Below are 22,534 nucleotides of genomic sequence, written 5' to 3'. Positions count from 1 at the left end.
ACAGATTTAAAGTTAGTTTTAGTGTGAATATGACCCGCTCTATTTAAAATTTCCAGGTCTAAAAAATGTCAATGGAAAAATTAAGAGTGAAATGTAAACCCCATTTAATAGAAGTTTATTAGGAGTATAAAGAGCATACATCTAAAGTAAGAAAAGCAAAAGTGGAGGGTAAATTGATATTTTGAAGTTCTGAGATTAATTGGGTGGAATCTTTTTAATAAGAGGGTCACTGTAAAACATAAGGCTGTAAAAAAAGATCCTTTATTTTTATTAAATGTTTCAATTTTTTTTATATTTGTCCACATATGTTTTTGATATGTTTCTTCTGTATTTGTTATATCACAATACTTACTCCAAATGTTCCCTCCCCCTTCCTTGTACTGACGCATAGACATGCGCACAAGAAAAATTTTCGTTTTTTCATTTTGGGTAAAATTTTCGGTTCGGTAAATTTTTCGGGTTTGATTTTTCGTATACATTCGGTAATCGGGGTTTCAGGGTTGATTTTTTCGGATACTTTCGGTATTCGGGTACATTCGGCTAAATATTTTTTAAGTAGGGGACCATTATCGGGAGCGTGTGCCGGAAAAGATGGCAGCCGCAGAGATCGGAACATTGGAAGACAGGTAAGATAATATAATTTTATGAGATTTATTAATACATGATGCAATGTTGAATGAATTAATAAATGAATGAATGAATGCTGCATGAATGATTGATGTGTTTGATCGATGTGTTAAATTGTCGGGCGATTCATGTATAACATGTCATGTCACTTGCGCTAACACAGTGTTTCTGTTACTGTTACCAGGGTGCCTCCAGCTGTTGCAAAACTACAATACCCACCCAGCATGCCCTGACAGCCAAAGGCTGTCTGGGCATGCTGGGAGTTGCAGTTTTGCAACAGCTGGAGGCCCCCTGGTTTGTTGGCAAACATGCTCTAACCTATATTTCTGTTCTTTCATTTTTAAATTTCCTTCTCTCTTTTTCTCAACTGGTTCAGTTTGTGAATGCAGTTCAGTTTTACAATGCATAGTAATTGCCGTGGGAAACATTTTTATTGATAAAACCTCAGACTTAATTGCATAATTGTCGTTTAGAACGTTTGGGGTCCAAGATCAAGTGTAGTATCTGTTCTTGGGTGGGTGCTGCATGGTAGGGGGCAGGTGTTCCGGGGCTGGTTCTGAGGAATCAGCTCGACGGCTGCCCCGATGTGACCTGTTTCTTCCGGGTCTCGCCATGAGGCTGAGAGGGTGTAGAGCTGAGGTACTTTGTGCCTTGGGGAGTGGTGACCCCGAGGTGCCACAACTCACTGGGAGTACTGAGTGGAAGCACAGGCACCGTGATCTCTTTACCTTGTGGCACTCACCTCTTGATTCCCGGCCTTCTGGCTAGGATCAGAGAAATTTTTACATAGATCTGTCCGAGTAGTATACCTGCGGACATTCATTATTTATTTATTTTTTTGTCACTGTGTCACTTTTTGTGTGTTGTGTGTTCACAGGATTGTTAGGATGCGGTAGCCATTCTGGGTGTCCCTCCTAGCGGTCCCTTAGTAGCTTCAGCAAAAAGGAACATCGAACCTAGAACCTTGCAGGTACCTTTTGGTCCGGAGGCGATGGGTAAGGTTTGTTGGGGGGCCTCTCTCCTGTCGGAGAAGGGCTTGCGATAGACCTCATCCTTTGCGCACTTTTTTTTGTGTGTAACACGTTTGTACTTTTTCTTGCACCTTGGGTGATTCGAGAGCACGTTCCTCGGTTCTAAAAAAAAAAAAAATCTTGGGAAATAAATTATCTCAATTTTATCTGATCTCCATGCCTTTTGTATCCTGCGCCACGTGGAGCCGGCATTCTCCTTGAAGCCAGACCGACTGAATACTTTGCATAGCCGGAGAGCTGCAGATATATTACATCTTGATGCGCTTACCATTGTTGTATATGACGCTACACAACCACATCCGGTGAGCTGCTTTCTTATTTCACTTTTATACTTATTATCTCTCTTTTGTCACACCAAGAAGCGCTCTCCTTTTTCTCCCCTTTAGACCTGTGTGGACAATGGCTGAACCGCACCAGGCAAAGCGGGATGGACTTGCTGCAGCAGGCGGCACCCAGGTCTTTATCCCTGGCACTATCCGTCCACACAGTTTGCCCAGATGTAACTTGGTACAGAGAATGAAGCGAAGTCAGACGTAGCACGGGTCAGGAGGCAGGCAGCAAAAAGCGTAGTTGGGTCACAGGCACAAGGTCAGGAGGCAGGTGGCAAAGGAGCAAAGTCAGGTCACAAGCTGAAGGTTAGAAACACAATTAACCCGTTAACGACCATGGACGTCTATGCTCGTCCAATGGCCGTTAACGGGGTATGACGCAGGCTCCCGACTTGAGCCTGGGTCTTTCCGGCAGGCTCCCAGCTGATTCCTGGAGCTGAGGGCCGGCGTTAATAGCCGACATGTGGCAATCGCCGTGGCCTGCGTCTAAAAGTGCCTGTATCCCTTCCTGGTGGTCCAGTGGGGTGGATAGCCCCCCCGCAGCATGATCACGGGGGGGGGGGGCAATCCACTACTGAGGTAGCCTGAGGGCTTACCTCTCCTGTTGTGGTGGCTCCTGCGCTCTGAATGATAAAGCCTGGGGCCAGGCTTCATCAATCGAGCGCAGAGCACACAGATCAATGGGATTCTATGGAATCCCATTGATCTGTATGAGGAATCAAATGATTCCTCCTAAAAGTCTCCTATGGGGTCTAAAAGTGTAAAGAAAAAAGTTTAAAAACATACACATTAACCCTTCCTTCTTAAAAGTTTAAATCAACCCCCTTTTCCCAAATTCCATATAAAAAATATATAAACACAATAAAAATAAACATATGTGGTATTGCCACGTGTGAAAATGTCCGAACTATAAAAATATATCATAAATTAAACCGCATGGTCAATGGCGTACACGCAAAAAAATTCCAAAGTCCAAAATAGCATATTTTTGGTCACTTTTTATACCATAAAAAAAAGAAATAAAAGCGATCAAGAAGTCCAATCAAAACAAAAAATGTACCAATTAAAACTTCAGATCATGGTGAAAAAAATTAGCCAACATACCAGCCCATACGCTGAAAAATAAAAAAAGTTATAGGGGTCAGAAAAGGACAATTTTTTAAGTATTAATTTTCGTGCATGTAGTTATAATTTTTGCAAAAGTACGACAAAATCAAACCTATATAAGTAGGATATCATTTTAACCGTCTGGACCTACAGAATATAGATAAAGTGTCATTTTTACCAAAAAATGTACGACGTAGAAACGGAAGCCTCCAAAATTTACCAAATATTGTTTTTTCTTCAATTTTGTCGCACAATGATTTTTTTTCCCATTTTGCCATACATTTTTGGGTAAAATAACTAATAATGTCATTACAAAGTAGAATTGGTAACGCAAAAAATAAGCCCTTATATGGATTTTTAGGCGCAAAATTTAAAGGGTTATGATTTTTAAAAGGTAAGGAGGAAAAAACGAAAGTGCAAAAACAGAGAAACGCTTCGTCCTTAAGGGGTTAAGGCACAATCACAGGAGTGCTTTCTCTAGGGCACTAAGCACAAAGATCCAGCAAGGGTTATATAGGGTCAAAATACACAAGCACCAATTAACGCTGGGCCTTTAAATTTTACAGAGCGCTTGCACCATAGCAGTATGCAGTGGAGGTGGAGGCAGGGAATCCCTCCGAGTCACTTGCACAAATGGCACGATGCATGCTCAGTTGCTTGCGTAGGGACCACAAAATTGTCACCATTCGGCAGCGGGATGACTTCTGGCTCTCCACCTTATTGGATCCTCACTTTTGACACAAAATGGGGGCCTTTTTTACACCCACTGAGAGGGAGAACAAACTGACCTACTACAGAGACATCCTAAGTGGTCAGTTAGGCGATGCCTATCAGCGACATTGTCCATCCTCTCGCAGATCTGACTCAGGGGGCCCTCTGCGTTCTCCTTCCACTGCCATGGCTGCTGGGGAAGGGTGGCAGGAGCAGTACCAGCTTCATCAGCAGCAGCCTGAGTCTACAGTCAATGATGAGTACCTTTCTTCACCCGCATAGTGAAGCAACTCATCAGCAGCAGGTAGACCTGGAGCACGACCTAAACCAGCAGGTGGTGGCCTACCTTGACATGCCCATACCAACACACCTTGAAGATCCACTGGACTTCTGGGTAGCCGAACTTGATTTGTGGCCGCAACTAGCAGAGTTTGCCGTGGAAAAGCTGTCCGGCCCGGCCAGTAGTGTGCCATCAGAGAGGGTGTTTAGTGCAGCGGGGGCCATAGTCACCCCAAGGAGAACTCTTTTGTGCACGAAAAATTTTAAGAGACTGACCTTTGTGAAATGAATCAGGCATGGATCAGCCAGGATTTCCACCCACCAATGCCTGATGCATCAAAGTAGATTGACCATGGTGCTACACCAACACTTCACAAATATGCATAGTGCCAAACAGACTTACGGCAATGCTCCCCAGTTACAAACATTCCTCCCCATCAGACCCTTTTTCACACACCTTCGTCACTCATGAATGACATCATTTCACTGCTTCATTTCCTACAGCATGTGTTGGAAACGGTGGCTGGTCAGGGCACTGGAGAAGTGGTGCATACATCTCACGGTCACATGAGCCCTGTGGGGGCTGAACTGGAAGAGGAGGGGGAGGGGGACAGTGGAGCACAGGCAAGTTTTTGTGAAATGGGTGGTTTTTATAGTCATCTGAAAGGAGAGGAGGAGCTACATGGTGAGGAAGACAACACAGAGGACCCAGACAAACCGTGGCCATGTGATCTCCTCATGCTGCTGACACATTAAACTTGTGAATCTATTCAAAATCTTTTATTTAAATAAAAAAAAATCTATGTAATCTTTTCAAAACTGAGGCCCCATGGTCGTCATCATATATTGCCTCTGGAATTACCACAAGAATCCAATAAGGCAGGTTGGAGCTAAGAGGCAGGGGCTGGAAAAGGTGTTAGCTTGCCTTGCGGCGGACCGCCAACTCAATGCTCACCAGAAAGGGTCCTCAAAAGAGGATAATTTTTTTTTAAACTTAATTCAAATAAAATAAAATAAAAATTACATAAAAAAAACTCTTTAATCTCTTCAATTGTGATGCCATATGGTCTCCCGACCCTGCTTCCTCATCCAGACATTCTGCAGCAGTGATTCTAATAGCGATGGCTGTAATCTGCATGTCAAACTGAAGACCAGTCGTGTTAGGACAAGTAAAAGGGTTCTACGCCCCTATTGAGGCTCTCTGTAGCCCAGAAAAAGCTGTTTTTATTAGCGATTGGACGCAAATAAATTCGGCAAATCAGCCAAATCGAATTTTCCAAAAATTCGCTCATCTCTAAAAATTTGCATGTCTAAAATTGCCCTATTCTGATCCCTATAGATTTCTTATTTTTTCATATACTGGGATGTATGAGGGCTCATTTTTTGTGCCATGATCTGTAGTTTTTATCAGTGACTTTTAATCCCTTTTTATTTATTTATTTATTTATTTATGGGATGTGATGTTACCAAAAAACAGCAATTTTGGATTTCTTTAACCTGTTCACCATTCATGATCATTAACATAATATTTTCTGTGACACTTATTTATTTTATCTTTAATTTTCTGTGATTTGAAAGGGGAAGATTTTATTGCATTTGGGTGGATCTGCTAAAGCTTTGTTATAGCCTATGTGTTTCTCCTATTCTATGTAGAATTAGATTGAATTCCTACTAATTTGTTTCTACATGGGGCAAGAAATTTCCATCCAAAGTCTTAAACAACTCAGAGGAGTTAATCGATTGTATGTGCTTCATGAACCAGCCCACACCAAGAAGAAAAGGTAAAGATCAAGTTTCTAATTAGTATCCGGACTCTCAATTAGAAAAGCAATTATAGAATACTGGCCTCAGTAATTGGTTTACAAGCACTCAGTTAAGCTGGCACTGGATAAAGTTGCATTTAATTAGTATAGCCTTGTAGGAACCCAGACCAAAGAGGCTACTATTTAACAAGTTTTCTTTTTTCATTCGAAGTGTGGGATCATGTTTAGTTTGGTGAAAATCAGCCATGGAGAACAAAATATTTACATACTAAAGGTCACTCCATGTATTGTTTCTAATACTTTTGAATGTAAATAATAATGTAACATCATTTTACTGTGTCTTCTCTCTTGATTAGAATCGGATACTAAAAACATGTTTTTCTAATCTGTTTTTGTTAAATTTTGTGTACATTTTTATGGGACAGTCATCTGTCCCCAGTTTCTTCTCTGCTCTATCAACAGCAATAGGAAAGATGCTTTACAGCAGCTACATGCACCATTGGATACAGAAGTCTGCAGCTGACGACTGAATTCTATAGGAAAGTTTTCTAGTTTTCTGTGACCTTTGCCGGGGTCATTGTGCAGGGAGGGGGAGGAGGGTAGCAATGTGAATCGTAAACCCTGTGTTATCTATATAAACAATGCACTTAGAAAGTCTTCAGACTTATATTTTTTTTGCATTTTTGTTATATTCTGAAATCAGCAAAATTTCAATTACACGTCAATTTGCACTCAGATGTGCTAGATGATAGAACATTTAGAAAGTTTATTAACAAGGCACAAGTATTCAGATCCTTTACTCAGTACTTAGTTAAAGCACATTTGGCAAATATAGCCTCCAGTCTTCTTGGATATGATGCAACAACGGTCGCACACCTGCATTTAGGGATTTTCTGCCATTCTTCTCTGCAGATATTCGTAATGATGAATATTCTTTTTCTTATGCAAATTTATGCGAATATCGCCACTTCCAGACTGGACACTGATCCCTCCCTTCTTTTAGGTGAAAGATATAATTGCGCATGCGCACTTTGCAAATTTCATTCCGAATTTTCGCATGGAAAAAAGAACGAACTTAACGAATCTGCAAATTTTGCGAACATGGGACGAATATTCGTCCATATATTCGCAAAATATCGCAAATTCGAATATGGCCCCTGCCGCTCATAACTACTCATCAGGCATTTCTCAACCGCACATGGCTTGATTTTTGCTCTGACAAGCATTGTCAGCTGTGAAACCCCTTTATTCAAGGTGCAAAAAAACATAGATTAAAGCTTTTAAAAATAAATGGGAGACCACCAGGGCAAATTTTTTTAGTATAATATCAAAGGGTCTTAATACTTATGTCCATGGGATTTTATTTTTTAATTTTTAATACATCAGCTAAAATTTCTATATATCTATCTTTGCATTCTTGTTAAGGGGTATTACCCTCTTAAGGACCCAGGGCATATGGATACGCCCTCACACCCTAGGCCTTAAGGACCCAGGGCGTATCCATACGCCCTGGCATTTTCCGGTCCCTGCTGCGCGCCGGGCAGAGATCGGAAGCGGATACCTGCTTAAATGCTTCAGCAGGCATCCAGGGCAAACTCCGAGGGGGGCCATGTCTGCCCCCCATGTCGCCGCAAATCGCGAGGGAAATCGCCTCTGCGATCTGCGGTGATACCGGGCTGATCGGGTCTCTGGGACCCGACTGCCCGGTAATTTTGCATGATCCCGGTTGTCACAGACAGCCAGGACCATGCTGAAGGCTAGGAGCGAGGTGGTAAGCCTGCCACCTCCTCCTATCCCCTGCGATTCCTCGGTTAGCTAACCGAGCAATCGCAGGGGGGGGGGTGCAGTTACTTCCTACCGCCCTGCCCGGCCCCTGGAAGTCCGGAGAGGATGGGAGGAAGACCAGAGGACGCGGCAGGGGGGAGGGAGTGCTGGGGACCGGCCCCTGTACTTACCTCGTCCCTGAAGACCCGGATCCCGGCGATGGCGACAGGTGAGTTGATCTTCGCGGCGGCGCGGGACCTTTGCAGCAGTCCAGACTGCCGTAAAGCGATCATGACTGCTTCATCTGGTCCCCTTACACTACAACTCCCAGCATGCCCAGTAAGCCCTTGGCATGCTGGGAGTTGCAGTTTTGCAACATCTGGAGGTCCACAGTCTGGAGACCACTGTGCCCTTCCAGATGTTGAAAAACTACACATCCTCAGCATGCCCTTACTGTCCAGGAATGCTGGGAGTTGTAGTTCTGTAACATCTGGCCCTTCAGATGTTGCAGAACTACAACTCCCAGCATGCCTGGACAATTTTGGCATACTGGGAGTTGTAGTTTTGCAACATCTGGAAGGGCACAGATTGGGAACCACTGTATTAGTGGTCTGCAAACTGTAGTCCTCCAGATGTTGCAAAACTACAACTCCAAGCATGTTGGGAGTTGTAGTTCGGCAACATCTGGCTCTAAAGATGTTGCCGAACTACTACTTCCAGCATGCCTGAGAATATTTGGGAGTAGTGGTTTTGCAACAACTGGAGGCACACTGGTTGGGAAACATTGTCTGTTTCCTAACTCAGTGTTTCCCAACCCGTGTGCCTCCAGCTGTTGCAAAACTATAACTACCAGCATGCACTGATAGACTGCATGATGGGAGTTGTAGTTTTGCAACAGCTGGAGGTTCCCCCCCCCCCCCTGTGAATGTACAGGGTACATTCACATGGGCAGGGGGCTTACAGTGAGTATCAGGCTGCAAGTTTGCGATGCAGCAAATTTTGCACGGTAGCTCAAACTCGCTGTAATCCCCCACCCGTGTGACTGTACCCTAAAAACACTACACTACCACAAAATAAAATAAAAAGTAAAAAAACACTTCATATACACATACCCCTACACAGCCCCCTCCCCTCCCCAATAAAAATGAAAAACATCTGGTATGCCACTGTTTCCAAAATGGAGCCTCCAGCTGTTGCAAAACAACAACTCCCAGTATTGCCGGACAGCCGTTGACTGTCTAAGCATGCTGGGAGTTTTCCAACAGCTGGAGGCACCCTGTTTGGGAATCACTGGCGTAGAATACCCCTATGTCCACCCCTATGCAAATCCCTAATTCAGGCCTCAAATGCACATGGCGCTCTCACTTTGGAGCCCTGTCGTATTTCAAGGCAACAGTTTAGGGCCACATATGGGGTATCGCCCTACTCGGGAGAAATTGCCTAACAAATTTTGGGGGGGCTTTTTCTCCTTTCACCCTTTATGAAAAGGTGTAGTTGGGGTCTACACCAGCATGTTCGTGTAAAAATATAAATTGTTTACACTAACATGCTGGTGTTGCCCTATACTTTTCATTTTGACAAGAGGTAAAATGGGAAAAAAGCCCCCCAAAATTTGTAATGCAATTTCTCCCGACTACGGAGATACCCCATTTGTGGGCGCAAAGTGCTCTGGGGGCGCACATCAAGGCCCAGAAGGGAGAGTGCACCATGTACATTTGAGGTGATTTGCACAAGGGTGGCAGATTGTTACAGCGGTTTTGACAAAGGCAAAAAAAACACGTGACCCCATTTCGGAAACTACACCCCTCACGGAATGTAATGAGGGGTGCAGTGAGAATTTAACCCCCACTGGTGTCTGACAGATCTTTGGAACAGTGGGCTGTGCAAATTAAACATTTTGTACAGCCCAAAGATCTGACAGACACCAGTGGGGGGGGGGGGGGGTAAATGCTCACTGTACCCCTCATTACATTCTATGAGGGGTCTAGTTTTCAAAATGGTATGCCATGTGTTTTTTTTTTTTGCAGTTCTGGCACCATAGGAGCTTCCTAAATGCGACACGCCCCCGAGCAAAATTTGCTCTCAAAAAGCCAAATATGACTCCTTCTCTTCTGAGCATTGTAGTTCGCTCGTAGTGCACTTCTGGTCAACTTATGGGGTACATCCATACTCAGAAGAGATGGGGTTACAAATTTTGGGAGGTATTTTCTGCTATTAACTCTTGCAAAAATGTGAAATTTGGGGGGAAACACATTTTTGTGACATTTTTTTTTTTTTTTACATATGCAGAAGTCGTGAAACACCTGTGGGGTATTAAGGCTCACTTAATTTCTTGTTACGTTCCTCAAGGGGTCTTGTTTCCAAAATGGTATGGCATGTGTTTTTTCTTTGCTGTTCTGGCACCATAGGGGCTTCCTAAATGCAACATGCCCCCCAAAAACCATTTCAGAAAAACGTACTCTCCAAAATCCCCGTCACTCCCTCGCTTCTGAGCCGTCTACTGCGCCCGCTGAACCCTTTTCATAGACATATGAGGTATGTGCTTACTCGAGAGAAATTGGGCTACAAATATAAATATACATTTTCTCCTTTTACCCCTTGTAAAAATAAAAAAAATCGGGTCTACAAGAACATGCGAGTGTAAAAAATGAAGATTGTGAATTTTCTCCTTCACTTTGCTGCTATTCCTGTGAAACACCTAAAGGGTTAAAAGGCTGACCGAATGTCATTTTGAATACTTTGGGGGTGCAGTTTTTATAATGGGGTCATTTGTGGGGTATTTCTAAGATGAAGACCCTTGAAATCCACTTCAAACCTGAACAGGTCCCTGAAAAATAGTGAGTTTGGAAATTTTGTGAAAAATTGGAAAATTGATGCTGAACTTTGAAGCCCTCTAGTGTCTTCCAAAAGTAAAAACTTGTCAATTTTATGATGCAAACATAAAGTGGACATTTTGTATATGTGAATAAAAAAAAAATTTTGAATATCCATTTTCCTTACAAGCAGAAAGCTTCAAAGTTCGAAAAATGCAAAATTTTCAAATTTTTCATAAAATTTTGGGATTTTTCACCAAGAAAGGATGCAAGTTACCAAAAATTTTTTACCACTATGTTGAAGTAGAATATGTCACGAAAAAACTATTTCGAAATCAGAATGATAACTAAAAGCATTCCAGAGTTATTAATGTTTAAAGTGACAGTGGTCAGATGTTCAAAAAATGGCCGGGTCCTAGGGTGTAAAATGGCTGGGTCCTTAACCCCTGAAGGACTCAGGGTTTTTCCGTTTTTGCACTTTCGTTTTTTCCTCCTTACTTTTTAAAAATCATAACTCTTTCAATTTTCCACCTAAAAATCCATATTATGGCTTATTTTTTGCGTCGCCAATTCTACTTTGCAGTGACATTAGTCATTTTACCCAAAAATGCACGGCAAAACAGAAAAAAAAACATTGTGCGACAAAATCAAAGAAAAAATGCCATTTTGTAACTTTTGGGGGTTTCCGTTTCTACGCAGTGCATATTTCGGTAAAAATTACACCTTATCATTATTCTGTAGGTCCATACGGTTAAAATGATACCCTACTTATATAGGTTTGATTTTGTAGCACTTCTGGAAAAAATCATAACTACATGCAGGAAAATTTTAAGGTTAAAAAATGTCATCTTCTGACCCCTATAACTTTTTTATTTTTCCACTTACAGGGCGGTATGAGGACTCATTTTTTGCGCCATGATCTGAAGTTTTTATCGGTATGATTTTTGTTTTGATCGGACTTTTTGATCACTTTTTATTAATTTTTTAATGGTATAAAATGTGACCAAAATACGCTTTTTTGGACTTTGGAATTTTTTTGCGCGTACGCCATTGACCATGCGGTTTAATTAATGATATATTTTTATAGTTCGGACATTTACGCACGCAGCGATACCACATATGTTTTTTTTTTTTTTTTTACACTGTTTTATTTTTTTTATGGGAAAAGGGGGGTAATTCGAACTTTTATTAGGGAAGGGGTTAAATGACCTTTATTAACACTTTTTTTTTTACTTTTTATTTGCAGTGTTATAGGTCCCATAGGGACCTATAACACTGCACACACTGATCTTTTACACAGATCACAGGCGTGTATTAACACGCCTGTGATCAGTGTTATCGGCGCTTGACTGCTCCTGCCTGGATCTCAGGCACGGAGCAGTCATTCGTCAATTGGACACCGAGGAGGCAGGTAAGGGCCCTCCCGGTGTCCGGTCAGCTGTTCGGGATGCCGCGCCGGTCCCGAACAGCCCGACTGAGCAGCCGGGTCACTTTCACTTTCGCTTTAGAAGCGGTGGTCAGCTTTGACCGCCGCTTCTAAAGGGTTAATACCGCACATCGCCGCGATCGGTGATGTGTGGTATTAGCCGCGGGTCCCGGCCATTGATGAGCGCCGGGACCGACGCGATATGATGTCATGATGTCAGCAGACAGCTCTGTGTTTCAAACGGAAAAGAATTTCCACTGTAGTATTCAGCAGCTAATAAGTTCAGGAAGGATTAAGATTTTTTAATAGAAGTAATTTACAAATCTGTTTAACTTTCTGGCACCAGTTGATAAAAAAAAAAAAAAAAAAAAGTTTTCACCGGAGTACCCCTTTAAGTGTAGAATGATCTAGAAAAGGAGAAAAAAATATTTTAGAACAAGACCAAAAAATAACAAAATGTAAAGAGATTAAAGGGTTTGAAAACTTTTCAAATACATTGTAATGCATAAGTCCAGAAGTCTCTCCTGTCTGGCCTTCAAAGATTGTTTGCAGACCAAACAAGAGTAAAGAGATGCCGCTGTTGCTAAGGCAACTGTACAATGCTGAGTGAGTTTCCTGATAAATGAGACTCATGCACAGAACTTGCTGGGCATCGTATGAATGCCTCGGCAGCTGGCAGCCCATTATAAGCTGAGTCTTTCTGCACTGATTTGCGCAGATTTGGCAGAAGACCAGCTCAAGACTTATCATTCTCACTGGAAGTTCAACATGGCACCTGATAGTTAAGAACTGTTTGAGGATCTGAAAAAAATTATTGTTGCTCTACATAAAGATGGCCTAGGCTATTAAAGGTTTGACAAGACACTGAAACTGATCTACAGAACAGTGGTCAAGACCATACAGCGGTTTTATAGAACAGGTACCACTCAGAACAGGCCTTTCCATAGTCTACCAAAGAAATAAAGTGCACATGCTCAGTGTCATACCCAGAGGTTGTCTTTAGAAAATAGACGTAACGGTGCTGCCAGCATTGCTGAATTAGTTTCCTGATAAATGAGACTCGTGCACAGAACTTGCTGGGCATCGTATGATTGCCTAGGCAGCTGGCAGTCCAATATAAGCTGTGTCTTTCAGCACTGATTTGTGCAGATTTGGCAGAAGAGCAGCTCAAGAAGCATGGTTCTCACTGGAAGTTCAACATGGCACATGATAGTTAAGAGCTGTTTGAGAGTCTGAAACCCTCAGTGGGTTTGAAACCCTCAGTAACAGTGCTGCCAGCATTGGGGGTGGGGGGTTCAGCCTGTCAGTGCTCAGATCATATGCAGCCCACTGCATAAAATTGGTCTGCATGGCAGTTGTCCCAGAAGGAAGCCTCCTCTAAAGATGTACACAAGAAAGCCCTCAAACAGTTTGCTAAGGACAAGCAGACTAAGGACATAGATTACAGGAACTATATCCTGTGGTTCAATGAAACCAAGATGAACTTTTTTTGGGTTCAGATGGTGTCCAGTATGTGTGGCAGCAAACAGGTGAGGAGTACAAAGACACGTGTCTTGCCTACAGTCAAGCATGGTGGTGGAAGTGTTATGGTCTGGAACCCTAAATACACCTTCAAGACAACCACTGCCTTGCTGTGAAGCTCTGGTGAACTCCATGCCCATGAGACCTCAGACAGCGCTGGAAAATTATGGTGAACACAAAATATTAATACTTTGGGGCCAATTTGAGGTTTAGACATTATTGTCTGTGTTCAGTTATTTTGAGGGGACAGCAACATTAAACACTGTTGTACAGACTGTACTCACTACTTTACATTGTACCAGAGTGCTATTTTTTCAGTGTTGTCACATAAAAAGATACAATAAAATATTTACAAAAATGTTTTTGTACTCCCTTATGTGAGATAATGTAGGTGCAGGTTTCACCTCTGGGACCCCCACCTATCAGGAGATTAGGGGCATTATTCCCAACTACTGCATGTTCTATTGAGTTTAATATAAAGATGGCCTCTCGTGTTATTTCCATAGACTTCAAAGTACAAGCTGCCAGAAAACTCTCATTCTCCTAAAGTAAAAAAAAATATATAAAAAGTTCCCAGTCAGCAGTCAGTTATAAGCTTTCTCTGAATACAATAAAATAGATGGTACACAACCTCAAAAACATGTTCTACATAGCCAGTGGATTCAAAGATTAGATTTGCTGTGATCTTAGTCAACAGCTCATTCTAACAAAACACAACTTGGGAATCTATATAAACAGGTCGGCTATCTTGTGAACAATTGATCTAATATCAATTAATCTAATAAATTACAATTACGAGTTGTCCAATGCCAATTGGCTATGAATGGTGTGTCTTTTGTCATGAGCAGCATGTTACGAAAACTTGCAAACAATTGTGTTTCTCCATATTGAGCAATTTAATTTACTCTCTTCATGTTAAGGGATATGTATCAAAGCCATTTAATTTGCTGAATCAAATAATAAATAAATAAAAATATATTACATAAAAACTGTGACTTCTGACTAAGGCTGCATTCACATTTTTTGTATCCGATGACTTCATACGATTCTAACCCTGAAAATCATATTGAATCATATATCTAGACATATCCATTAACTTCTACTTCTACAAATCATATCCAACATATGTATCTTTTTTGGTCTGTTACCAATTTCATCATATTTTTTGACAAGTGTAAAATTGTGGTTGACCTTGATTTTTTGACCCGATTCAAAAATGTATTTAAATCTTATCCTTTTTTTAAACATTTTGTCTATGTAAATCATATTGAATGATATCACTGTGCACTTTAATCTGTTTAATCGTGCACATATTTTACACATGAGCAGTAGCTTCAGTATAGTCTACAAAGATAAAGAATCATAAATAGGTATACAATTTTTTAAAATAAAAACGGACAAAAATGTGTGAAAGATTTTCTGTCTGTTAGAGGCATCTGTTTTGATTCTTTAGCATGTGATTTGAAACAATTTTAGGCCATTAGTTTTAGCAATATGTTCGGCAGATGCAAAAATCATGAATGAAGCCTTAGATGCAATGGAACTCATGTTTAAAATTGTATCAGTTTTTCCTCCGCAGGTTTAAAGATTAATGGAGTGATCTAAATGGTTGCTACAAAACAAACATTTAGAAATAGGAAATAAAAAGGTAAAGTAGTCTGAAGTGTACATGTGGTTAACAAAAATGTTTGATATAATGTAGCCAATACTAATATATGTATGTTTGCTATATACATTGGTTAAATTTTTTTTATATTTTTGGGTGAAAAAATGCCTGCCTGTGTGTCTCTGTGAGGAGACCAAATACCGAAAGTGTGGGCGGGACAAGCAGGGCTCTGTGCATTCTCCTGGCTTGTCAATCATCCTGCTGTGTAAGCCAGGAGCGTGTCACAGAGCCTAATGTTGCAGTAATATTAAAGGCATAACTAAATTATGAATTATGAAATATGGTCATACAACATTATTTATTATGAAAAATGTTTAATTAACAAAAATAAAAAAATTATGACCTGGTGAATTGCAGATAAGTATAATTGATACTATTAAAGGGGTATTCCAGGAAAAAACTTTTTTTTTATATATCAACTGGCTCCAGAAAGTTAAACAGATTTGTAAATTACTTCTATTAAATGTTTTAATCCTTTCAATAATTATCAGCTGCTGAAGTTGAGTTGTTGTTTTCTGTCTGGCAACAGTGCTCTCTGCTGACATCTCAGCTTGTCTCGGGAACTGCACAGATTAGAAGAGGTTTGCTATGGAGATTTGCTTCTAAACTGGGCGGTTCCCGAGACTCGTGTCATCAGAGAGCACTTAGACAGAAAAGAACAACTCAACTTTATCAGCTCATAAGTACTGAAAGGATTAAGATTTTTTTTTTAGAAGTAATTTACAAATCTATTTAACCTTCTGGAGCCAGTTGATATATAAAAAAAAGTTTTTCCTGGATAACCCTTTAACATCTGAGCTGACTAATTCCTCAGATATTTATAGAAAAGTTATTTTTGACGTGAAATGACGTTAACGCTAAGTAGATAGTTTTGCAATATAAAATAATATACAAAGCAGCAGAGTTCATCAGCTCACCCCATAGACGCCAAGCGTCCGCGCCCGGATAGGTGCAACCCAACACCGGCAGGAATAGATGAAGAAAGGATAAATCCAGCACAGTCCTCACGCGATTTCAAGACTTTATTTAAGTACCAACAGTAACAGGATAAAAGTAACGCGTTTCAGCCAGGTAACCTAGCCTTACTCCTACTGATGAAAGAAAGAATCCAGTGGTCTTAAATAGGGGAAAAGCCACTCCTCCGGGAAACAGGTGCACCTGAAAAATCCAATGTCTCATAGTTCAGTCATCATTACATTTACATGGTAAAATAGTATTAAATCAAGAAATATATTATACAAAAAGGTTGCCCACAAAAAAAAATGTGCAACAATAAATACAAACATACATTTCTTAGTAAAAGCAGTGATACAAAATGGGTATATAGTAGCATTACAATGTAACTATAAGATGTATAAATCATTAGAGGGAGAAAACAAAACAATAATAAAAATACAGAATAGCAAAAATATTACCCTAAATAGTAACTAAATAATTTTAAGATCAATAGAATATAATATGTTTCTCCCTGTATCGAATAATACCACATGGAAAAGTGGTACATATAGAATGACCAAAAAATAATAATGGATATACATCACATAATAGAGGCTATATGTATTTCAAAATAGAGAACTCTATAGTCAAAAAATTGGATCGCAGATAGAAATAGAAACAAAACAGGACAATAATAACAGCTAGAGGACAAATTAATAATGTAATATAACATCTAATCTTCTATTTAGTCCTCTCAGAAACCGAGTACCGAGTTCAAGTATCCAGAAGACTTCTCTATCTTAAATCTTCTGTTTGAAATTGCCGCCTCTGGTTGGGGGAATAACCCTTTCAACGCCCTGTAAGGACATCGTGGAGTAGCTGCCTTCATGTTTCTGTGCACAATGTTGTTAAACCATGGTCGTGTTTCGAGAATAAAAATGAGGAATATCCGATAAGTGTTTTCGGGCTCTGATTTTAAATTTGTTAGTAGTGCAACCCACATATTGGATGCTGCACTCCCCGCAGGAAAAAAGGTAAATCACATTAGACGTATTACAATTAATGTAATGTATAATGTTATATTTTTTACCAGTATTGTAAGACTCAAAATGTGTTGAAACATGCATAATCCCGTAGCAAGTGCAGATGTTGTGACCACATTTGTAGGAGCCCTTCACATTCAACCAGGAGGATTCGGTTACTGATTTACAGGAGAACAGGCTAGGGGAAAGTATCTGACCTAGTGTGGGTGCTTTGCGTGAGACACATTTATATCCACCCCTCAGAGCATCCGAAAAAATAAAGGATCGCTCAAAATTATGGGCATATATTTATGTATCACATTGCAAATCTCCTTGTAATTCTGGCTGTATTGTGTGATGAACATAACTGGTTGAGTATGGTGTACTGATTTGTGTGATGTAGGGATGTTAGTGTTGGAATTAATGAGAACATCCCGATTTTTCTGCATTGCTAGATTTTTTGCTCTTTTTATATTGTGTAAAGGATAACCTCTACATACTATCCGTGACTCTATCTGATGTGCCTCCAAATTAAAACCAATATCAATCGAGCAATTAGGTCGTGCCCTTATCATCTCCCCCACGGGCAAGTTAGTAACAACGTGGGGGGATGACAAGAGGTCGCATGTAAAATAGAATTCATAGCAGTGCTCTTATGATAGGTGGAGGTTACAGTGGTCTGGGTGGTAAAATCACCAAGCAATGTGAGATCCAGAAAAGAAATACATGTGGATGCATGAGGGAGAGGAAATCGTAAACCAAATAGGTTGTCATTTAAAAATAAATCAAAATCTGATACAATTAGAAAAAGGATAGTTAGGGGAGAAAAGTGTCCCCTCCTTCCACCAACACATATAAATGTTAGCGAGAGAGGGGGAGAATTTCGCCCCCATAGAAGCGTCGGTGATCTGCAGGTAGTAACTCCCGTTAATTTAAGATATTGAAAAATGGGCAGCTGATGCTATTGATGTTTTTTCGGAGTTGGACACTGATAGGGAAGAAAGCTCAACGGTCTCTCTGAAGGTTATGTTTAAAAATGTGTATGAGGCCTATAAAGATAATTTAAAATCTTTTTGGGAGGTGAAATCATTGGAAAATTATTTGAAAAACAATATTATCCCTAGGGGCCTCAGAGTGGACATTGTACCGGCAGAGAGATCTAGCTCTGCTAACCTTTTAGTGAAGTGGGAACAAGAAGCACTGGCGAGTTCTTTCAGATTTATGAATTTATTGTTGGAGGAAGCGAAAATTACTTTGGAAAGAACGGATAAACGCCTTCAAGAGCTTATTGAAGAAATCACCAAGGTGAAGTCAGACGCTGAGTTTGTGAGGAGAGAGGCATTTCTTGAGTCCTCGGTAGACAAATTTTAGTAACTCCCGTTAAACATAAAAAAATTGTGGCTTAATAAATAATCCACACATATTGTGAGAAACTCTTGCACATCATCGTTGTAATTTGATTAGGTTTGCAAGAACCATTTTAAGGCGATAATCGCCTTGTCATGAGGAATGATAGAATAAAGGGATGTCACATCCATTGTAATCCAAGATTAATTGTTTGTCCATGTGAAACCAGGAAAGGCAGCTAAAACATGTTTAGTGTCCTGTAAAAAAACGGGAATCTGAGAGGCTGCAATAAGACGTCCACTTATGCACAATCTTTAATTGCTGAATCTAAAGTGTAGTGGGATGTCTCCACCTTTAAAAAAGTATGAGGAGCAGGCCAGGATTCCCAGGGCCTTAGAATCGAAAAATTCCCTACCACAATATTTTCTCTGCAATTTCAACAGGATTGGGAGCATCTCCTCACGGACTCGTCTTTACGTTTTATGAAATTGATTGTACACTATAAGGAGCAAGCCTTATTGGAGAAAAAAATGAAATAGAAAAATTACAACTTGAGGCTTCCCAATTCAAAAACTGTGCATCGTTTGCAACATATGACAGAAGAATTAATAGCAACTTAGCCAAACTAAAGGAATCAGAGTTCCGACAGTCTCTCAGATTCCTGTTTTTGTGTAGTGTAGTGTTTTTAGTGTACATTAACACGGGCGAGGGATCACAGTGAGTTTCCCACTGTGAGTTTGAGCTGCATCATAAAATTTTCTGCAGCTTAAACTTGAATTGGGAAAGTCACTGTAAGCCCAGCCCATGTGAATTATAACCTGCACATTCACATGGGTGGGGAGGGTGCGCAAACCTCCAGCTGTTGCAAAGCTACAACTCCCAGCATGCACTGACAGACCATGCATGCTGGGAGTTGTCGTTTTGCCACAGCGGGAGGCACACTGGTGGGGAAACACTGAACTAGGTAACAGACTAACTCAATGTTTCCCCACTAGTGTGCCTCCAGCTGTAGCAAAACTACAACTCCCAGCATGCTCGGTCTGTCAGTGCATGCTGAGAGTTGTAGTTATGCAACAGCTGGAGGCACACAACTACAACTCTCAGCATACCCAGACAGCTATTTGCTGTTCGTGCATGCTTGGAGTGTTGCATGATCTGGAGAGCCACAGTTTAGAGACCACTGCAGAGTGATCTCCAAACTGTAGCCCTCCAGGTCTTGCAAAACTACAGCTCTCAGCATGCCCAGACAGCAAACTGCTGCCTGCACATGCTGAGAGTTGTAGTTTGCAAGATCTGGAGGGCCACAGCTTAGAGATCACCACACAGTGATCTCTAAACTTTGGCCCTCCAGATCTTTCAAAGGGAAACTCACCAGAATCACATTGCCGCCGCCCATAGCACATTGCCACTGTTGCCCGCCTCACACTGCCACCTTGTCCCTGGAAATGCAGCCACCCACCATTCCCTCTCTCTGCCCATCCATGGGTGGGCAGAGCGGGGGAACTGAACTTTAACCCCTCATTCTGCTATTGGTCTGTCGCTCCTGACCGATCCAATAGCAGGGATAGGAAGAGGTAGCACCCCTATTCCTTCAAGTTGATCGGTGCTGTCTCGGACACCACCGATTACCCTTATTTTCCAGGTCATCGGGTCACCAGTGACCTGTATGACCCAGAATCGCAGCAAATCCAAAGGATAGGGGATAAGATGCCTGACCGCGGGGGTCCTGCCGCTGGGGACCCCCTGATCTTCCACGCCGCACCCCGTTAGCATCAGCTCCTGGAGCATGCTCGCTCCGGGTCTGATTACTAGCAATCACAGGGACGGAGCATAGTGACGTCACGCTCCGCCCCCTCAATGCAGGCTTACATTGAGGGGGCGGAGCTGTGACGTCACACGGGGCGGAGCTGTGACGTCACTATGCTCCGTCTCTGTGATTGCTAGTAATCAGACTCAGAGCGAGCACGCTCCGGGAGCTGATGCTAATGGGGTGCGGCGTGGAAGATCACGGGGGTCCCCAGCAGCGGGACCCCCGCGGTCAGGCATCTTATCCCCTATCCTTTGGATAGGGGATAAGATGTCTTAGCACCGGAGTACCCCTTTTAGTATTGGGACACAAGGGCGTACCTGTACACCCTCCGTACCCGACAGGTTAATGAGTAAATAAACAATACAATGATATACTGTGTGGAAATGAATATCAATTAGATATGAATATATCAAGATTAGTAATAAGGCATTACAAGCTTATGTTGATAGATTACATAACAGTAGAACAATAAATCAGTAGTGAGTAACAGTAGTTGATGTCACAAGACAACAAGAGTTACTAGGTTAGATGGATATCATATTTAAAAAAAAGTACATAACACTACAAGAGAGAACCTCATTGTTATCAAGCATATCAAGGTGGGCAATATCTAATTATAGAGACATACCAGCTGAGTACCCGGCGTTGCCCAGTTTTTCCCACCTAATCCTTCTGGGGGAGGAAAACAACATAGGAGAAAGTACTTATCCTCACATCCCTGTAACGCCGAGTGCTCTGGGCCCCGCTTCCCCTCCGGAGTGCTCGCGGCGTCACTCTCCTGCTTGCAGCGCCCCGGTCAGCGAGTCTGACCGGGAGCGCTGCTCTGTGTTCCGCGGCGGGGATGCGATCCCCGTGGAGGGACGTGCCTGTCCGCGGGTCGCATTCCGTGTCACTCATTGGCCCCGTCCTTCTGCTCAGTCCCGGCGCGTGCGGCCCCGCTCTCTAGGGTGCGCGCACGCCGGGTCTCTCAGATTTAAAGGGCCAGTGCACCATTAATTGGTGCCTGGCCCAATTAGTTCCAAGCACTCCCCACACCATAAAAACCCACTTCCCCTTCCTGTCCCTGCCGGATCTTGTTGCCTTGTGCCCTGAGAAAGCGTTTCTGTGTGTTCCATTGCCTGTGTATCCAGACCCTTGCCATTGCCCCTGACTACGAACCGTTGCTGCCTGCCCAGACCTTCTGCTACGTCCGACCTTGCTCTTGCCTTGTCCTTGTGTACCGTGCCTGTCTCAGCTGTCAGTGAAGTTGAGTCGCTATCGGGTGGAACGACCTGGGGGTTACCTGCCGCTGCAAGTCCATCCTGCTTTGCGGCGGGCTCTGGTGAAAACCAGTAACCCCTTAGATTCCGTTCCCCTGGTACGGCCCACGCCATCACCTCACTGACACAGAGGATCCACCACCCGTGTCCTCCCCTCATACCAGTCCGGATCCTGACAATCCCGTCCTGATATTCCATTCCTCATATCCCATCCTCATATCCTGACCTCATATCCTGACCTCATATCCCGACCGCATATGGCAAAGGTTTAAAAGTAATATCAGGAATTATAACTTTACTGAGAGAGTAGTGGATGCATGGAATTGCCTTCCTGCAGAAGTGGTTGCTGCAAATACAGTGAAGGAGTTTAAACATGCATGGGATAAGCATGAGGCTATTCTTCATATAAGATAGGACCAGGGACTATTGATAGGATTCAGATTATTGGGAAGACTAGATAGGCCAAATGGTTCTTATCTACCGACATATTCTATGTTTCTCAGTTTCTATATCCAGACCTCATATCCATCCTCATATCCCGACCTCCTATCCCTTTCCCCATATCCCATCCTCATATCCCATCCTCATATCCCGTCCTCGTATCCTGTCCTCGTATCCTGACCTCATATCCCATTCTCATATCCACTCCTCAGGTGGGGCTAAGTTGGGATGAAGCGAATGTAGGCCAAAAATAGAAGAAGGCGTGATTTTGTGGAAGTGGGCGTGACAAAGTACAAAAAGGGTAGAAAATAAAAGGGTGTGGCTTAAATTGTGGGTGTGGCTTTGTGAGATGGGGTGTGGCTGGACTGACGCACTCACCAGGAGATGCAGAGCTTGTGGAGTATCGTACTGGAATTCCTATATACTTGCATGGAACTTAAGACAAAAACCCCATCCTTCACATAAGGGGGTAGTTTAGGATTAATTTAACTATCATATATTTTTATTTGACATAAAATTAACATGTGTACTAAGTTTCATCAAAATATCTCCAGCCATTTGGAAGTTATTCTGGAACAGACATTTCCCATAGACTTGCATGGGACTTTAAACAAAAACCCTGACCCTCGCAAATGGAATGGGTTAGGTTTAATTTATCTATCCTATGCTTGTAGTTGATAAA

Source organism: Hyla sarda, chromosome 8, assembly GCF_029499605.1.
Source record: "Hyla sarda isolate aHylSar1 chromosome 8, aHylSar1.hap1, whole genome shotgun sequence".
Lineage (NCBI taxonomy): Eukaryota > Metazoa > Chordata > Amphibia > Anura > Hylidae > Hyla > Hyla sarda.
Note: the sequence above shows the minus strand (reverse complement) of the source record.